This window comes from Silene latifolia, chromosome X (assembly GCF_048544455.1).
Source record: "Silene latifolia isolate original U9 population chromosome X, ASM4854445v1, whole genome shotgun sequence".
Lineage (NCBI taxonomy): Eukaryota > Viridiplantae > Streptophyta > Magnoliopsida > Caryophyllales > Caryophyllaceae > Silene > Silene latifolia.
The window spans coordinates 169,482,527-169,504,045 of NC_133537.1; the positions used below are offsets into that span (position 1 = coordinate 169,482,527).

General features: G+C 37.6%; 1 long non-coding RNA gene across 1 annotated transcript; it reads right to left on the reverse strand.

Moving 5' to 3' along the window:
• Positions 1 to 12,276: 12,276 nt before the first annotated feature.
• Positions 12,277 to 14,227, reverse strand: LOC141621641 (uncharacterized). Its single transcript, XR_012532528.1, has 3 exons — positions 14,064 to 14,227; positions 12,509 to 12,607; positions 12,277 to 12,374 (listed from the first exon to the last, which is right to left on the reverse strand). It is a non-coding gene; the product is annotated as an uncharacterized LOC141621641 (long non-coding RNA).
• Positions 14,228 to 21,519: the final 7,292 nt, after the last annotated feature.

Here is a 21,519-nt window from a genome sequence, read left to right on the forward strand (position 1 = left end):
TGTTTCCGCCTAAATTTTTAGCTAACTAATTTTGAGAAGATGCTTGATGATGAAAAAAGAACATTTGAAGGTCATTCCGCCACAAATCTTCAAAATGATCCTCTCCTACGTCGCTTTAGAGAAGCTGTTTGGGTATGTTCTTTTGTATTGCAGATGGTTAAAAACTCAAAGGAGTTAAAAGAAGAGCTTAAGAATTCTATTCGCAAACACTCAGATATTTTCAAAGACGGTGTTGTATGCTCTGATAAGGTGACCATCAGAAAGACCGTCTTATACAAGTTTTTGTGTAACATATAATTGTGCATGAAGGCCGTATTTTGTATTTTGTATTTTGTATTTTGTATTTTGTATTTTGTATTTTGTATTTTGTATTTTGTATTTTGTATTTTGTATTTTGTATTTTGTATTTTGTATTTTGTATCAATAGGATTTGTCCTAATGGTTCAAATTAAATCGGAAGGTTTTTGTGTAAAAATTGTTGGAGTTTCTGAATTGTAATAGGTTTAATTCTTATGAGCTATACGATTCAATCATGTAGGGTTATGATAAAAATAGATTTTTTTTTTAAAAACAAAATTAACAACCACGACGGTTAGTACCATCACAACTGTTCTCTTTGAAAAGGTAGAACTAAGGCGCCAAAAAATCTAAAATTCTAACAAAGATAGCGGCCTTATCAAAGAGACCGGTTCTTATATGCAACCGTTCTGTGTGTTATATCAAAGAGAACGGTTGTGGAGCTCGACCGTTCTGATTGTTGTTACAAAGAGACCGGGTTGACTTCATTTCAACCGTTCTCTTAGATCAAAGAGAACGCTTGGCCACAAGACGGTCCAAAGTGCCTATAAGAACGGTTAGAGACCGTTCTCTTTGATCATTTTTGTAGTAGTGCCCCTCTAATGACATCCTCCATCATCTTTAATTCTTCTTCGGAAGGCTTGCCTCCAGCATTCATCTTTAGTAGTACGGATGTCAATAACTGAACCTGCGTGCCAAGAATGTAACGTTTCAGCAATTTGTATCCCAACATTAACATGTGAATTGAACTTAAATGAAAATAATAGAATAAATGGTACCGTGTCAGCCTTCTCAGCCTTAGTCTTCCTTTTCTTCTTTTTCAGGTAGTTGTCCCATAATATTTCGTTACTCCAACCTGTAACGGGACGCCCCTTAATTGACCTGGATGTTCGGGTCGGCCGATCGCTCTAGCAAGAACGTCATCACGACCGTTGGGACTGAATTTCCCTTCTTCTACCTCCTTCAATACCTTGTCCTATAATATATTAAATAAACTTCAAATTATATTTGTGACTAAAATAATAAAGTTAGTAATGAACTCGTCTTAATAAAACAATGCTTACTCTGTTGGCCCACACTTCCTCATCATATTTGTCACGCGACTGGGATCCTTTAGGCGTGTGCCCTTCTTTATAAGTTACATGCCGATCCAAGTCGGTCACTCCCTTTGCTACCTACACATTAACATGGTAACAGTTATACATGTAAATGTGTATCAAGTCCAAGTGTGATAAAAAAATCAAATCTCACAGGGGAATGCATGCTACTTACAAGGTTGTCTTCTATCAATCTGTACCCGCCTCGAGAACCATACCATTTCCCTTTCTTGCATGAAATGTTAGCACGATTTGTTCTGCTAACGACCTTCAAATTATATAAAAGCGCAAGTAGATGAGATAATAAAAAGATTATATAAAGAACTCATTAATTAAAAAAATGATAGGTAAATCGTTAAAAGGCGAGGATATTTAACCTGAAACTCCTCACTAGTTCTCATCGCTTTGAAAAGATCCCATTGTTCCTGACTGATGGTGCGACACTTGTTTGCCGGTGGGCTCTTACGCATCTCCCCCGTTGCCTTGTCCACATACAACCAATCCCTAGCAACGTCACACTTCCACTGCCTTAGGACACCCTGCCTTCTACATTAAATACTTATCATGGCATTCATCGGCAATATCAAAGGCTTTCTTTATACGAGCCAAGTATAACTCCGCCAATTTTGGATTCAAATTTCTATCATCATCTAAATGGATAGGCACAAACTGTCTTGTGCAACATCCAATCCAACTGGATAAAAAACCCGCATTTGGACCAGTAGGGAAGCCCTTTGAGCTCCATGTTATTTTAAGTGGCTCTTTAGCGGCTATAGCTGTAAGGGCTGCAGGGCACTTCATAGCACCCCTCTCACCAGGCTTATTATCATCCCCACGCTTATTATTCTTTTGACTTCTTTTCCGTTTTTCACCCATGATAATCCTAAAACCCATGAATAAAATAGTAAATGAACAACTTAACAACTTCATGCAGAGTATTATCTAAAACCCTAAAGAGGAATGAAAATTTAAAACAACAGTTTGATCTTCTAAAATCCTAAACCCTAATAAGAGGAATGAAGTAGATGATGCGGGATGATAAAGATAACAAAGAAGACGAAAAACAAACAGATGCATGAAAAACAAAAAAGATGATCGTCTTAAAACCCTAATGACGAAACACAAAATTAAAGTGAACATACCTGATGATGATGATAAAGAGAACGAGCAGAATGATAAGGGAAGGCAACGGAATCTGGGCGTCGGAAACTGGGCGACGGCCGGCAACGAGAATGTAGAAAGCGGGGGAGAGAGAATAATGAACTCAGGATACCAACGGTTGAACTGATGTTGTGTGTGTTTGTGTTGTATGCTGTATATGTTTGTAAATTAGTTTTTTATTAAGACAAACTATTGACAACGGGTCCTCAAAACAAAACCGTTGTTATATGTTAATAACAACTGGTTAATAAAAGTCAACCGTTGTCATAACTTTATTACAACGGTTAAAATATACCCGTTGTAATATATTTTCACCAAATTTGCGCCAAAATGAAATATGTCTAAAAAATCATTGACAACGGGTAGTGTCACTATAACCGTTGTTGATACTAATAACTACGGGTAATTTCAATATAACCGTTGTTGAAAGTATTAACAACGGGTAATTTCAATATAATCGTTGTTATTGTTTAACACTTTTTTTAAAATTACTGTAGTTCCATTACAGTCCAAACCTGTAACAATACATACTGTAACAACCGAAGCACTATATACTGCAACATTATTCAGCAATTTTAACAACAGCATCCACATCTAATAATAAGATCAAGAAAATAAGACAACTCCAGCATGCATGCATACTGCATATCTACAGGATTTACCATGCCATGCAAAATTGGGAATCTTTAACAATGACCATTGGTTCTATTGGCTTTTTAAAGCTACTAAAAGCTAAAGACATACAACACATCTTAAACTTGCTATAAATTCAGAAAAGAGGCATCCCATTAGCTCCCCATAACTCACAAATAAATTAAACCATCAAATTACTGCTCTGAAAATGACTCAAAATGTTGGTCGTCCATATCATTGTGTCCTAATGAATGCCCCAGGCCACATAGATATAGACAATGGAAAATTTGCCGCCAAGTGCTTTAATCCTTTGAGGAATAAGCTTATTGAGCTGGGATACTCGGTCAGTAAAGTTAAGCCACAATGGGGGCCATGGGGATTCAAAGGGAGTCTACTCATTCAGTTTGGAACATCACCTGCACATGCAGAATCAGAATTTAAGCTTGACATGATGTTTCAACTCAGAGGCCATGGCAGGAACGACTGGAATGCTCCGAATAGGTCAACACTCGAACCATACCTCTGGGTAGCCACAGACTCGGATGCTGAGCTTCTGAAGAATACCGTGGATTATGTCCAAGAGCCGTATGCGACCATCATTGATGGGCAGCAGTCGGCCAGGTCAGAAAGCGTCGATGCCTACAACCAGGTTGTGTCTGTTTTCCAAGCAATGTACCCCTAAAATCCCTACAAAATGTGTCCGTGTCTGTGGCTGAAACTTCCAAGCAACGTCGTATGTTATTTGTTGAGTGTCAAACTGTGTGTGTCTGTATCCGCCTATCATAAGCAGTGTCGTGGGCCTGTATGAAAAGGCAACTTAAATAAAGATAATGTACAACCCTGTGGTCTTGTAAGATTTCCAGTACGTTTATATTAAATATGTAGTTCCTTCTACTAATTTGTTCAGTGGAGATAGTTATTTAAAAAAAACTAAAAGGAAGATATATATATATATATATATATATATATATATATATATATATATATATATATATATATATATATATATATATATATATATATATATATATATATATATATATATATATATATATATATATATATATATTTAAAAATAAAAATAAAAATAAAAATAAAAGCTACTATTTTATTATAAGATAAAGTGGGTAGATCATATGAGAACGGAAAAAGTAATAACTTACATTATGGACCATCTCAGGATCGGGGACGTTTCTTGGATGTCATAATTTCTTCGTTAACCCAAATACCTTCACCATGGTCATCACGCATATAGATGCTTTCAGTGTCTTCATGATCAGTGTCAACATCGACGAAATAAGATACAGTGGTAGAGTGATCCATTCCCTCAAAACGACATCTTGATCATCATCACCATTATCGGATGGACTACTCCTTCTACTCCTTATAGACAGTATAACAGACCACTTCTTATCCATAGGATCGGTGACATAGAACACTTGTTTAGCTTGGGATGCCATTATGAAAGGATCATCCTTATTATTGCTAACCTTACCCAGATTGACCAACGTAAATCCCATCTTATCCTTTCGGGCACAATGGATGTTGTTATCAACCCAGTTACATCAAAACAAAGGCATTGTGAAATCAATGTAATCTAGTACCAATATTTCTTGAATAACACCATAATAAAGGCATTTTCCCCAAATAGGCTTTTTATCTTTTGAAGTAGCAAAGTGCATTGCCTCAAATTCAGAACTCACACCACTATTTTGCATTGTGCTCAACTCATCTTACTCGTGGGTGTAAAAAGTATATTCATTAATGGCAAAACTGCCGTTAAAGGTGACCCTGGCATTTGGACCTAAACCAAGACGTAGTAACCTAGGAGAGATGTCATCACCAGTTTGATTCGTACACTCTAAGACAATATTCCTAAACCACTCTGCAAACGTCTTCGTATGCTCATTTGCAATCCACTTCTCGGTCTTGTTTGGGTGATCGTATTTGAGCTCATCTTTGTGTTGTTGAATATAAGGTTGCACCTCATCTTCGTTGTTTAGCACATAAGTATGTGCTAAATGCAACATTTCACATGTCACAATTTTTTTAACCCGGCCCCTAATACCTTTTCCGGTCATCCATTCACTATGACGATTCTTAGGAACGCCAATCAACTCCTCAGGGGAGAGATGAGCGTAACAATATGAAAGAGCTTCGTCTAAAATAGCGCGTTCAGCAATACAACCTTCTGGACGGTACCGATTAGATGTATAGTCCTTGTAGACTTTCATCAATCTTTCGAAAGGATACTGGTATCTTAAGTACACGGGCCCAAGGTACAAAATCTCCCTAACCAAGTGAATAGTCTGATGAATCATGATAGTGAAGAAAGAGGGTGGAAAATACATTTCCAACTGACAAAGAGAGGTTATAACGAGGTCCTGCAATGAATCCGCGTCATCGGGATCGATTACTTTCTCTCATATGGACTGGAAGAAGAGACAAAATCTAGTTATAGCATATCTTACCTTTTCAGGTAAAATGGAACGAATAGCCACAGGTAGTAATTGTTGCATCAAAGTATGACATTCATATGACTTTAACCCGGTGAGTTTTTGGTCTTGCATCGACACTAGGCTTTTCATGTTCGACAAATAACCATGTGGCACTTTAATTCCATTCAAGCATGCACATAACTCTTTTTCCTCATTCCGTGAAAGGGTATAAGCTGCTGGCGGTAAAAATGTACGATTACCTCTCATCTGTGGTGCCAACTCTAGCCTAATACCCATCATTTTCATATCTTCCCTAGTTGCGGCGTTATCCTTTGTTTTACCGGGAACATTCAGAAGGGTATTGATAATATTATCACAGACATTTTTCTCTATGTGCATGAAATCGAGGCAATGCCTGACCTCCAGGTCAGGCCAATATGGAAGTTTATCAAAAAATATGGATCTTTTCTTATACCCAGGAGTAGACAATTTAGAGCCGCTCTTCTTCCCATAATCTATCTCAAAATGCTTTACTTTCTGATAAACTTCATGCCCACTCAAAATTCTAGGAGGTTGACGAAGTTCTTGTCTTCCATTGAATGCTTTTTGCATCTTGCGATAACAATGGTCATGATACAGGAACCTCCTATTTCCCCTATACACATACTTACGAGAAGACTTCAAGTATTCAGACTCGATATCCTCCCCACACAATGGACAAGCCTCTTTCCCTGTGTGCCCAGAAAGGTCGCCATAAGCCGGATAGTCAGATATTGTACACAATAACATCGCTCTCAAATTGAAAGTTTCGTTCTTATATGCATCAAATACTTCTATCCCACTATCCCACAACATTCGCAAATCATCTAGAAGAGGTTCCAAATAGACATCTATATCATTTCCAGGTTGTTTAGGGCCGGAAATTAACAACGACAACATCAAATACTTTCTTTTCATGCACACATATGGAGGTAAGTTATAAATAGCCAACACTACAGGCCAAGTACTATGTTGGCTACTCATGTTTCCGTGCGGGTTCATTCCATCAGTGGACAGCGCTAGACGTAAGTTCCTAGGTTCATTGCCGAACTCGGGATACTTAGCGTCGAACGATTTCCATTGCATACCATCTGTCGGGTGTCTTAGCTTTCCATCATTTATTCTTCCTATTTCATGCCAAGTTAACATTTTTGAATCATCGGGATTCACATAAATCCTTATGACTCTTGGTATCAATGGAAAATACCACAACACCTTAGCCGGGATCCCTTCCTTATCCTTATAACGCCACTCCAAACATTTAGGGCAATTGGTTAAGTTTTGATATAATTTCCGATATAATATGCAATCATTTGGACATGCATGTATTTTCTCATATTTCATACCCACTCCTCTTATTAGTTTTTTCGCCTCATATGTCTTAACGGGTAGAACATTACCATCTGGAAGCAACTCCTTTATCAAGGTTAAAAAAACTAGTGAAACACGTGTCACTCACCCCATTTGCCACTTTGATATTATACAACTTCACCATAGCCGACATTTTTGTGAACTTACAACCAGGATACAGAGGTGCTTCAGACTCACACAACTTCTCATACATGTTGTTAAGGTCATCCCAATTAATAGTGTCATCACCTACATCTTCAAAAGCATTTGACTCATCATCATTCTCTTCATTATCTATAGACCCAACATTCAACTTCTCTGCTTCCAACTCAAAAAACTCGGCAAACTCGGGATCATCAGTTGGCCTTTCGTGTACCTCAACATCATCTTCTTCAAAGCTATTCTCGTCCTCTAATGGTTCCCCATGAAAAATCCAACGTGTATAGGATCGACTAAATCTCCACTTTTCTTGGTGTATTTTAACGTCCGAAAAAGCCATATACCTAATATTACCACATCTTTCACAAGGACATGCAATACTAGAAGAACCTTTCAAATTGTTCGAAACGACTTCATAAAATTCAGCTAAACCATCCTTATAGTTGCGGTCACTTATATTTGCATCAATCATCCTAGTTCGAGTCATTTTTATACATTCGTAATATATAGGCAACTAATTCAGAAAATCCAATAATAGGCAAACAAATAAACGAAATTCAGGAAAGCATATAAGCTAAATTATCAACAAATTAGATAATAACCCAAAAAATTCACAAATTCAAAAATAATCGACATTCATAGGCCAGTAAATTGAACATACAATCCTATATTTATAAGCATTTCTAAGAAACATATATACCTGATTGATAAACACGATGAGGGAGAGAAGACGGTGACAACAGTGACGGAGATGAAGACAGAGAGACGATCAGGGAGGAATGGAGGATGATATTAGTGTATAGTTGCAGTATTAGCTTGTGTTTGTGTTTTGTAGCGTATAGCAGAATAAAGAAATCTGTTGTTCTTAAGATGTGCATAACATTAATAACAACGGGTATTCAGTCTACAACTGTTGTTACAACCTAATAACAACGGGTTCCAAAAAAACCGTTGTAATTACTTTTCACTAATTTTGCGCCAAATTATTAACAACGGTTAAAATGTATTACAGATTCAACCGTTGTTATTAGTTTTTATATTAACAACAGTTTATAAAGTATGACCCGTTGTTAAAACCAATAACAACGGTTAACAACATAGAACCGTTGTAATTAAGTTTGGTAAAATTTGCACCATTCATTCTACAACGTCTTATGGTGATTTTCGTGAATAAGCGTTATTAAAGGGCCGTTGTCGTTGCCGGTATTTGTAGTAGTGTTGTTCGTCCACTTGATTGAATTTCTCCATCCCTTCTGCTGGTTTGAACTGGTTTCGGTGATTAACGCTGTAGGGTTGAAATGGTCATCCCGAAGTATCATAATAATGATCTCATCCTGTGCAGCTCTAAAAAATCGGTCCTCCCCAATGAGAAGACTAACAGCCTGTTCGTCTAAGCAAGGTGCTTGACGAGTTTTGACGGTAGGAACCATTTCTGAAGGAATGAAGTAGCAATCGTGGAAGACCTCGATTCCAGCTAATTGCACTCCTTTATAGTGCCAAGGTTCGGGAAACCCGTAAAAGTACTCCTGATTCCCTTCTCTAACGAAGTGTTCATTTAGGGTAGGGAGGTATGGTCGCATTTGGATTCCCTTGTTCTTTCGATTTTGAAATTGAGTTAGCATCTCCAAAGCTTCTTTTTTCGTGGGTTTGTATCCCAATCCCAATGGTATCCTTTGAGAGTTTCCTTCTTTGTAAGGTGCAAAGGTATTTTTCTTGGCAGGATTCAGTGACATTCTCGGGAAGTATCCCTGAGAATTGAGTATGTGGTTGACCATTAAATTGGAGTATGGATGGACGTATAGAGGTGCCAGTTCACGCTCTACAAGGTTTATGCTATGAAATCCCCCAAGCTCGTATACTGGATCTGTGACTACTTGGTTGCTTGACATCTTCTCTATCACTGCCTTGATAGGTGACGAAGTGATCGTCACTACTTTGCCATCTATTGGGATCTTGATTTTCTGGTACAAGGTGGATGTTACTGCTTTGGAAGAATGAATCCAAGGCCTTCCCAGAAGTATATTGAATGATGCTTCGATATCCACTATTTGAAAGTTAACCTTTCGCTCAATCAGCCCTATGGCTATGGTGAGGTTGAATAGTCCTACTACTTTACGCCGTGTTCCATCGTATGCTCGAACACCTTGGTTGGTAGGAGTCCAATCTGATTCTTTCATGCCCAATTTGTATGTTGTTTTCAACGGTATGACATTGACTGCGGAGCCATCGTCTACCAAAGTCATTGGCACGTTCTTCTTTAAGCATATGACGGTTATGTAGAGAGCTAGGTTGTGACTGGCGCCGAAGGGAGGCAAATCCTCATCTGAGAAAGTAACTGGGTTACTTAGCTTAGTTGAATCTTGGAAGACCAAGTTTACTACGTCGTCAGGCGTAGAGTTGTGCGCTACGTTAAATTTAGCCAAGGATTGCAGTAAGGCCTGGCGATGAGGAAATGAACATGCCACTAGTTGCCAGACTGAAAGACCAGCCTTTGTTTTCTGTAGTTGCTTTAGCAAGTGGTCAGTAGATGTATCTTCGCCATCATTTGGGGTGATGACATTGGTGTTAGTAACTGGACCATTAGCTATAGGATCGTTTTGAGAAACAATTTGATATGGACGCTCTGAACGAGTAAGGTGGTCTATATCTTGATCTTTGCTAGCTTTGAATATATTCTCACTAACCTTGACTAGATAGTGTTCAGTGAGGTATTCATCTTCATCATCATCGGCCCATATTCCGTTGACGTTAGTAAGCTCTCTCAATCTGATGATCTCGACTTCTAAACTGACTATTTGGTTGACTAGACTGTCAACCACGGCGACTACCTCTTGCATTGTAGAATTTTGAGACAGATTTAGTGGCATGCTCTCCATGGGTATAGTGCTTGGATTGCGGAGGGATGCTACTACATCGTCCAATTCTGAAACTTGCCTACTTATACTCTTTGCCCATGCAATAAAATTGGTGATGGTAGGAGAAATGGTGGAGTAACTCCCCTCATCTTCTAATGCATGGATCTCATCTTCGATTGGAGAAATGAGGTGTGAACAATCCAAGGTGGATTCTTCATCTGTAATCATCAAAACAAGAGGATTCTGAGTATTGTTAGGCTTACCTCCAGGAGGTATAGGTAAACGACCATCTTCGATCATGTGCTGAAGGACATGTTTTAGCTTGAAGCATTTCTCTGTTTCATGTCCCTTACCTCTATGATATTCGCAGTATGAATTTTCGTCCCAGAACTTGGACTTCTTTTCTAGGTCAAGTGTAGGTCCTATGGGTTGGAGCTTGCCCTGTTTCATCAACCTTTTCAGAGTATTGGAGTATGTATCGCCAATGTTCGTGAACTTCCTTTGTGGGTTATTCTTCTTTGATGATTCGAGAAGGTTAACCTCATCAGTCTTGCTAGTAGAGCCATAAGAACGACTCATTGAGCCTTGATATCCACGACCTACCATTTTGGACAAGAGCCCTTTACGGATGTCATCTTCAATTATCGTCCCTAGCACGGTTAGATCTTTGAAGGTCTTTATGTTTTGGTACTCAAGTGGTTTGCATAAATAGATCTCAAGTTATCGACGAACTTTTCCACAAGGGTAGCTTCATCTGGACGTTCAACTAATTGTGTGCTAGTCTTCCTCCACCTACTTAAGAAGTCGGTGAAGCCTTCTTTTTCATTTTTGGTAAGAACCTCTAGAGTGCGCATATTGACTTGGATTTCAGCATTATCCGCGTATTGTATAGTGAATTCAATTGTGGCGTCGTCCCAAGTGGCAATCTTCTTGTGCTCCAAAGAGTAGAACCATTGCTTAGGAATGGTTCGAGAGATGAAGGAAAGATCTTTAAGAACATCTCAGGTTTGATGCCTTTGATAGACATGTAGTCTTTGAAAGCACGAATGTGGTTCAAAGGGTTTTCATGACCCTTGAATTTTGGGATGTCATTCATGTTGAAGTTGGTTGGCAATTGAGCATTCACGGCCTCATACTTGCGATTATTCTCCCTGTAGACGTCATCTCTCTTGAGGTACATTAGTTGCTCCTCCAGATATTGGAGTTGCTTTTCAGCTTCAGTAGGACCTATTGGAGGGTTGGTTTCTTGTTGTCCAACAAAGGGTAGAAGGTTATCATGCACAACTTTGCTAGGAATATCGTCTTCTACAGGAGGGAGTCTAGTTTCTATAGCAATAATTCGGCCTTCAATAGCGTTGAGGCGATCATAGGCTTTGTCTTGGCTTGTTTGGAGACGAGCGAGCGCAGCTAGGATTTGATCATTACCATATGGGGGTTGACCACTAGCACTTGTGGTACTAGTTTTAGGCATCTTGGAAACTGGATAAGAGATTGACGACGAATCAAAACACGATCGACCATTCTAGCACACTTACTCAAAGAAACACTACTACAATAACCATTAAGGAGAACGGTCAAGCACCGTTCTAAATGCGTCTTTCAACCGGCCTGTGGCCAAGCGTTCTCTTTGACATATGAGAACGGTTGGTAAATGGTCAACCCGTGCTCGTTGTTATTTCAAATAGCACGGTTGCTAATGGGAACCGCTCTCATTGATATTTCAAACAGCACGGGTGTAAAAGGGGACCGGGCTCTTTGTTAAGGCGTTCTCTTTGACAGGGGTGTTTGGCGCCATTGTTGAACGTTTTCAAAGCGAACGGGGGATGATATAACCGTCCTATTTGTTAAGGCGTGCTCTTTGATATACCATTTGGCGCCATTTTGTGCCATTTCAAATAGAACAGGTTTAACAATTAACCGTTCTCTTTGAAAAGTGTTTTTTTTTATATTTCCTTTTTCATCGTAATTCCTACACGATTGAATCGTATATATAGCTCATATAAGAATTAAACCTGCATTAAAATTCAGAAACTCCAACATATTTTACGCAACAAATTTTATTAGAATTAACAAGGACAAATCCTTGAAAAAATATACATCGTTTAATGTTTGTAATAGCACATATGCTACAAACGTACTTTCATACTTGCAAAATATAAATAAAAATCCTTGAATCATTATTACTTAGTAGCATGTAAGTGCAAAAAGAATTGAACATCAAGAAATTGTAATCGGCTTCATCCACCTTTACTTTTCGGCTTAAAATTGAGGGTGAATTCAGCCCAAATATTCCGCACCTCGTCGATTTGCTCAACCGTATATGTCTTTGGGGCGTTAAGCATGAACTATATATATAGGACATCCAAAAATTTAGTTAATACGCTATATATATGACGTGTAAAGTAAAGCAATTAATAAGATGGAGATTATAATAAGCAAAGCGATGAAAATAATTGAAATGAAGAAAAAAAATACATACATTTGGGGTAATATTAATATATCTTCCTTTGATTAGCTCCAACATATATCGACAAATATAATACCCGCATAATACGCTCCCATCAGGCTGGCGAGGACACTAAAAGAAAAATAAAAACCAAACCCATATACATATGTTATATCTACTCCGACCAAAAACAGGCCAAAATAAAGCCTGATGCAAAAACTGACGAGAATGCAAATACTGATCAGGCCAAAAAACAGGTGCTGCACAAAACTGACGAGAATGCAAATACTGATCAGCCCAAAAAACAAACAGGTGCTGCACAAAAACAGGCCAAAATTCCCAGCCTGATGCAAAAACTGACAGAAAACAGGCCAAAATAAAGCCTGATGCAAAAGGTGACGAGAATGCAAAACTAAATGCTACATCAACAAATCAGATGCTGCACATTCACATGATGCACCAACAGACCAAAAGCTACACAAACTGATCAGGTGTGAGCGATAAATGCTTAAGCAGGAAGTACCTCATAGTGGCAATTAGCCTAGCAACCCTAAGACTAAAAATAGGGTGAGATTTAGGAATCACAGATTCCGTAAGTGCTCAATATGCGGCACATTCAGATGATGCAAGCACCAACAGACCAAAATCCATCAAATTTGACATGATTCAACTTTAGTCTAAGTAGTCTATCAGGTGACCGCAGCTACATCATGATGCACGCACCAACAGACCAAAAACATTGAACACAACTGACAACTATATACTTCCATTACCCTTCGAATGCATCAAAAGAGACAACACCTAACTCCACATCAGAAAGTTTCACTAAATGCTAAATACAAAAAATGAATTTTTTCCTAATAAATATTGACAATATAAAAGATATACCTTAATTATTGTCCAAGTAACTGGTTTTGCCTCGAGCCTTGCTAGTGGATCGATAGAGTTTCTTTTCTCGAAGGCTCTGTATGTGATTTAACTAAAATAAGTCGTCATGTCAAATATAATTCAAATCACGCACTAACATGTAATATATATGATTTACCTATTAATTATTTCCATGATAAACTTTCAAGGCTCCGTATACCCAACAGGATCACACCAATACATAATACTTTCAGATGGATTAATTGCAGCCAACATCCAATGATCGCTTTGATTAAAAAAAGAGGACAATGAGAAAATTTCACGTAAATAGCCAGGAATAAATAAATAGAAGTTCCAAAATGGAAAGCTTTATGTATACCTTTCGTGATAAGCTGCAAATATCAGTTTTCGACCCCTGCCACACCCCGTACATGTCATAGGTCTAGCAATATAATCTGATCGTAAATCTTCACTTACGGATGCAAATTTAAACAACGTCTCCGGGAACAAGAATCCGTAGAAACTAGTAGACTTCATAGTATCACTAAGATCACTCAAATACCTACAACAATTTCAACTAAAATTGTTCAAGTAGTTCATAAAAACCATTGTACTGAAAAAATTTCAGAACAAGGTATACATTGATATTCTCATTTCTGGAATAACGGTTGGCTTCTTACGGATAAAAATAGACAAAACATGGTCATTAATGAAAGCTTACCTCATAAAAATAGCAATGTGAGAGGCACCTATCTCGCCTTCGTCACACCAATGAATAAGCTCCTCGTAAGAAATCGGAGAAGTGTAGTCATCAAGGTGTAATACATGGTCATCAATAGAAATGTTAATTAGTGATCCGCTCGCCTTCAATACGCGAGCCTCGAGAAGTAAAGAATTCATCAGCGGGGTTCTCAACTTTTGCTTAAACTCACTACTAACTTCTACATCCAGAATAGTAGGGACCAGAGGTGGTGCAGACCTTTGATGATTCTTTTTCTTCTTCTTCATTACGATTTCCATCTTTATTAATTTTTCACAAAATAGTTAATATTTATATTAACTTAGGGTTATTTAATGAAAATACTCTGAACTATGTAGGTGCTGCTCAAAATACTCCCTACTTTATTTAGAAAAAAATATGAAAGATTTTTAAACTGATGTATAAAGACCAGAGAGTCATGATTTAATCCTAAAATTAATACGAGTACTGCTTGGATAGTTGTGAGAAGCAAAGGCTCTGAAGGATGGAAAAAGTGGGAGGATGGAAAAAGAAGAAAAGGATACTTTTAAATTTTGGCTGCAAAAATTAGAATTCAATTGTGTAAAAGATGAAAACAAGATTAAATTTCTCAAATATGTGATCTCTTCCAGCAAATTAATGGCGTCAGATGTTGGTGTACAAATGCCCAGAGCTAGCCGGAAGGAAGAAAATGACTTAATTTCTTCCCGTTTCTTTTTAGAATATAATCTAATTACCCAGACATTTGTTTTACTAATTTTATGGAATTTTCCAAACTTTAATTAGTCTCTGTACATTTTTTAGAGGAAGAATGGGGGAAAGAATAAAAAGTTAGGAGACGTAATGAACCATGGAATTGAAAGAGAGGGAAAAAACATAAAAAAAAATAACAGAAATACTTAAATGAGCAAAGGAGGGAGATGAAGATTGGTTAAGGGATAACGGTTACAAATTACCTGCCACGGCAAGTCAACAAAATACTTATTCTGTTTAAAGAGAATGAGTGTAAAAGTTGGTTTTATTGGTAGTTAAAACCTAGTTTAGAGTATTTTGAGCAGCATCCAGTCCGGAGTATTTTCATTAATTAACTTATTATAAGATAATACTTCTAATCTAATTTTAAAAAAACTACGAAATTACATTACTAGGATTGTGAATATGATTCTGAGGCCACTGAACATATGAGTCCTTCACATCAATCAATACTATCAAATCATCCCCAACAGGCACATGCAACATATCATTTTCCGATCCAGATTGTACTTTCTTAACTTCGACTTTCTTATAACCATTAATTAGTGATCTACCCTGAACAGTTATGAATTCCGCCTTTTTTTCCATATACATCAAGCCTGGTGCCACTATCTTATTCGGATTTCCGGGTAATGATAATTCACAGTCTCTCCACCCCTTGAAATATTAGTAAAATCAGAACTTCAAACTCATTAGTCACGCAAATATATTAATAAGTTTCGTTAAAATCTTAGTGATAAATCAAAAGACGATACCTCATTCTCTTGTCTAGGTGGCTCTTCATGTGGTATCTCTTTACGGTGTGGCTGTGGATGGGATTGCTCCTCACTCTCTTTACGGTGTGGCTCTTGAAGGGATTGCTCCTCACTCTCTTGTATTGAGATACTATGAAAACCATCCGTAGATGGACAAGCTTTCGATCCTTGAGTACTCATAGACATTCCTTTCAAGAAGCATTCTAATAATTCTTGACTTGGCTTCTCACCACTTTGCCAAAAATGCACCATCATACTTTGCATATTTGATACTTGTGTTTGCAAAGTATTTATCTGCATGTAAGACAAAAATTCAACAAATTGGTTATGCTTAAAGTAAAATAATTTTCAAACAATAAATATTTTGAGACTGTCTTATTCTATGTATACATAATAAATTACTGTCTCTTTGCGACGCTCTACTTCTGTCGGCAGCTTTTTAGGAGCCTTCCCAAAATACTCAGTTATGCATATGCCATCAGGAACCCCTCTCACACGGCCACCATGTTCAGGTTTGCCGATTGCCTTAGCTAGTATATCTTCTCGTCCCTTAGGCTTAAATGTACCTGCCTCCACCTCTTTTTCTAGTTCTTCCTACACCCATTCATTATATTATATTATATAAATACATATATAGTTGTGTCAATTCCTAGAAATTAATAATTTTTGTTTTAACAATTGAAGAACTTTCAATTTTCGAAGCCACTTCCTTATAATATTCGGTCAGGTCTCCGTTATTAGGCGTGTGACCCCTTAGCCAAGTTAAGTGCCGGTCAACTTGCTCCAATATCACTCCATTTTTGGCAAAGTCTTGCTTCTACAAGAAAAAAAAATAAGATTGTCAAGAGTATAATAAAACCTCCAGATTTAAATAAAAAGAAATTATAAAGGTATGTCTAGGTGTATGTACTTACGATTTGAACTTCAATCCCATGGTAGCCTGCTCGAGAGCCAACGAACCTTGTCTTGTTCATAGAACCATTCTTCTTGTTGTTTGCAATTATTTCCTTACATTTTACAATAAATAAAGTAGTTAGAATAATTATATATAGTGGAAATGTCTTACGATATTTTTTTGATAAAAACTAAACAAACCTAATAAGTGAATATTACCTTAAATGCCTGAGTAGTGTGAGATGCCACAAACACATTCCAATCCTCAGGTGTTATTGAGTCATACTTTTTTGTTGGTGGTGTCCTCTGTATTGCGCCTGTCTCGTCGTATAGCCACTTACGGACTAAGGTGCATTTCCACTTTCTCCATAAATTCCCAGCCTTTCTGGAAGGGGTATCAGTATTAATCCATATTCCTTCGTTGCGATCATCACGCGTATATAAACTCGAACTATTGATAGTATACGTATGTAGATACCCTGTATCTGCTGAGACTCCAACAAACACCCGATGATTATCGGACTACAACATGCTTTGGGATCGCGGCGTTTGATTGACAGTTTGTGTACAACTTTACGTCGAAAAACTTAAAACGATTTCGAAAATAAAACATTTCAAAACATTTCAAAAATACCTAGAGTGTTTAATGCACGACGACGGGGTCGCAATGACACTAACTAGAGTCAAAACCGACACCGGACAAAAAACCGACTCAAAAATTCAAATCCCGAGTCCAACAACGAGTCAAACCGAGTCAACCACCAAAAACAAAACTTTCCAAACCTTCTACCTTAAGTTTTCCCGGATTCATGTTGGTCAAGTACCAAACATGTGACTACAAAACCTAGGATAGAACAAATCAGGATTGCGTTTGTTGTGAAAGTGACAACACAACTCGAAGAACCGCGACGTGGCTCACGCCTCTTTGAGCAGCCCAGGTGGCCACATCGCTCAAAACTCACACAAACCACTCATTCTCCTATAAATACTCCTCAAATGCCACCCATTTGAGACTTACGCGAGTGTCCGCCCCCTCTTTTCTCCCTTAAAATTCTCGACTCGACTTCTAATGTCACAATCCGACGCGTATTTATGACCTACCGATCGTAAACACGAGCCTTACACATTGTTTGGTACCGTCATCGTGCATTAAATCACTTGACCGATGTGACACCCTCATTTATCGCGGAAAAATAAACACGTAATTCTAGAATAAAACTGCATGGATATGTTTGTAATAGGTTCATTTGGGTAAAAACCTGTAATTTTTAAAACCTGAACCTGTTATAAAGATATCCAAATTGGAAGGTGTCAAACATACAAGGTCTAACTAGAAGTTTCATAACATAACCATCGCTAAAGTCACGAATAACAAATTATACAACTAAATGTAAAGAGGGAGACATATGTCCCTAAAATGTATGCGACGTAAAAAGTGTTTAAGGGTCACAATAAAATAAAGCCAATCTAGGTCCCAAGGTTACTTTGCTCGCTAGCTCGTCCATGTACCCCATATATGCATCACCTACTGTCACAATCGCATTTTATACAAATACGAAAGCCACGATCAAGTGGGGAGTAACTCGAGTTCTCCCACCACGAAATGTCATAATTAATATAACATGTAAACATAAGAATATGAATACGAATCACACAATGCCTTAGCATATAGATGCTAGACAATCGTGCTTATCATGTGAACAACAATATAACAACACATAGTCCTAGCATGTGAATACTAGACCGACTCATACTACACTATCATGTGAATCACATAACATCCAGGAATCCAAACTCTATCAACCATAGCCGGCTTGCATCTCACCTTCTATGATTCATAGAATCATCAAACAAGAAAGGGCAATATATCAAAGACAGGCATAAGTTCTTAGCACCGTCAATAGTCACTCAGAACTCGAGTCTATACCACGAGGTAGGGAAGGTAATCGAACCGGTATCTTGGCTCAGAGGTTCTATCAAAACATGGCCAAGACACAACACAACCCTAGCCTAAAATCTGCGAAGACCTAGACATGCGGATACACACCACCGCACCCAAGACCCACAATTTTTCTAAAACAAAGTGAGTACCCTAAGGAGTCCACCAAAGGGTTGGCTAGTACTTAAGCTGACCACTTACTCTCAAAATAAGTAACGAGGTCATGCCCCAACTTGGATATAAACCCACCAAGTCGGGAACACAAAGGCTATTAAGCGGTGAACATACACTCGTCAAAGACTATAATGACCTATCTATGATGAAGGCCGAAATACTCACCTAGGACCTAGTCCCAGCTAGTCCCCGCTTGAATACTTTAGCCCACACCACACAAGACAAGTAGGATACCCAATTAACCATAAGAGGGGCAAAGAGTCCAACTTACCAACATAAATGCTAACATTCTATCATGTGAAAGGCTATATAAATGTCTATTCAGCAGACAATCCAACCATATCCTCAATGTCATCAATAACCAAATTATAGCTAACCATCAATATCATAGTCCATGAGAATAAACTACAATGGCTAAAGGCAAACAAGACTCAAGCATAAGGCATCCAAAGCATCCAACAACCAACATGTGAAATGATAATTACAAATATCAAGGCATAACATAAAACCTCCAATAACAACCAATCTTACCTCAAACACAAACCCTCGACCCGAGTCCCGCGACGGGTCATCGGTCAAATCGAGGCTGACTGGTTTAAACCTAGCTTGACCAAACTCGTTCGGTCAATCGGCCCACTCGTAGTCTTGGCCTACTTTGGCCCAAATCACAAATTTTATCGCAATATTATTCTCATGCTATTTCCAATTTCTATCATGTGAAAAACGAAAGTAAAACATTATCAATCACCTAAACACTTATCAAACAACAAACACAACATCAACTACTAATGTGACATTAATTCGTCGAGTAACTCGGAATAGTTACCTTACGCTAGCAAAGAGACAAGTAATAACTTGAGAAAGCTTCTAAAACCCAAAATTACTCTTCATCTTCAACCACATATGAGCCACCTAAAATAATTATGTGAAAGGACGATATTAACGAATTATCTTTATATAAAATATGAGACGGAAATTAATTTAATTATATTTTAAATAAACCAAACTAGCGTCAAAACAATTTATGGACACGGCTCAAAAGTTGTTATGACAACCTCAAACTCGGCCTAACCACCAGCTACACATGGCCTCAAACTCGTGACTTAGCTAGGCCACGGCCAGGCCACAGCTAGGCCACTGCCAGGCCACTAGGAGTCCGACACGACCACCACCCGACTACCCATAGCCACCCTACACCCTACTTCATAACTCGACCCAAAAATCGGTCCAAAAGAACCCAAAAGATGCCTAAATTCGACCCCAACTCCGGTCCTCAAATGCAAAGTGAAAACCCACGATGACGGCTCTCGTCCTCGCCCAAAACAGTACCAATCGTCCGTTAAGACTCCATTCTCGCGCCTAAAAACAGTCCTAGCTGAGCCAACTAAGTCAGCATTTAAAACGGTTTTAGAGCGGAAATCCACAAGTATAAAGCAACTCAAAAACAGACCCAAAAGACTACAAAAATCGCCCCAACACAGAGTCCAAATTAGTCCAAAACAATCCCTACATGTCAGTATACACCGTCTCAACTATAAAACACACCAATTATCACCCAAAACAATCCATACATGTCAGCATACACCGTCTTAAATATACCACTTACTAGCTAGCATCCCAAATGATCCCTAGAGGTCAGTATACACCGTCTCAAATATCTCCACATATCAGTATACACCGTCTCAACTATACAAATGACTAATTAACATCCATAAGGATCCCTATATATAATTATACACCGTCTTAATTATAAAACAGACTAACCATCATTCGAAATAAACATATTTTACAAGTAATATTGAGTAATCTATAATTGTTACCTTTTTCCGATTGAACTAATCATTTATGACTAACAAATCTTCTACAAGACCGTCTATCTTAGCATCTACAACCGTCTTATAATAAATAAAGCTGAAAGTATAAATTGGGTTTGTAAAAATACATGACGAAAATGAATGTTACTTACATCGGAATGACGAGAACGACGAAAGGAGCGCTATGGAACAAAAATAGTTGAAAACGGATAAGGAACGAAGCACCGACGCGTCGATTAACGGATCAAATTTTGAAAAGGAAAGAAAAAGATCGCGAGGAAGAAGAAAAAAAGAAAGAGAAGAAGAAAAGAGACGTGAGGAGATGAAAATAAGGCAGCAGCCTGCCAGCCTGCTATTTATTATACGTACGTTACTTCGTCGTTAAGAAACTTCGATAGTTATTAAAACCGTTTCGAGTTAATAAAATCGGTTTTTAGTAAAAGTTTCAGTAATAAAACGGAATCAATAATAAATAAATTTAATGAGTGAAAATAAAATAAACTCAGCTAGTTAACGTAAATAATACAATATCAGCTTGAATCGGAATTATTAGCGATTTTTACAAAACTAACGGATATTAATAAAAATTTCTAATTTAGTGAAATAAGCTCAAAATAGCTAATTGGACGGTTTTGTTCCCAAAATCCATCTCGGGTTCACTTAAAACAACTTTCATAAGGACTCGTAAAGAAACGGAAATTATTAAATAAATAAACTCGAACTAATTTCAATAAACTCGAACTAACTTTAAATAAACTTATTAATGATTATTAAAATTAACGTATCGAATTATGATGAAATTAATTAATTAGCTAAGCATAAATATATAAATCGTTAAATGATGTAATTAAATTCAAAATAGCAATTAAAAAAAAATTTATCAAACTTAATAAAATACGGGGTGTTACAATCACCCCATCTTTTAAAAAGTTTCGTCCTCGAAACTTGAAAGTATAAATGAAAGGTTATAAAAATAAAACTGAAATTGGAATCGGTAACCAAAACATTTAAAAGGTCACTTATCGTAAGAATCAAAATTCTTTCAAAAGTTTCAAATAAAATTTTAAAATGTAACGATTCTCATCAAAGGAACGGAAGGGTTCTCGTTG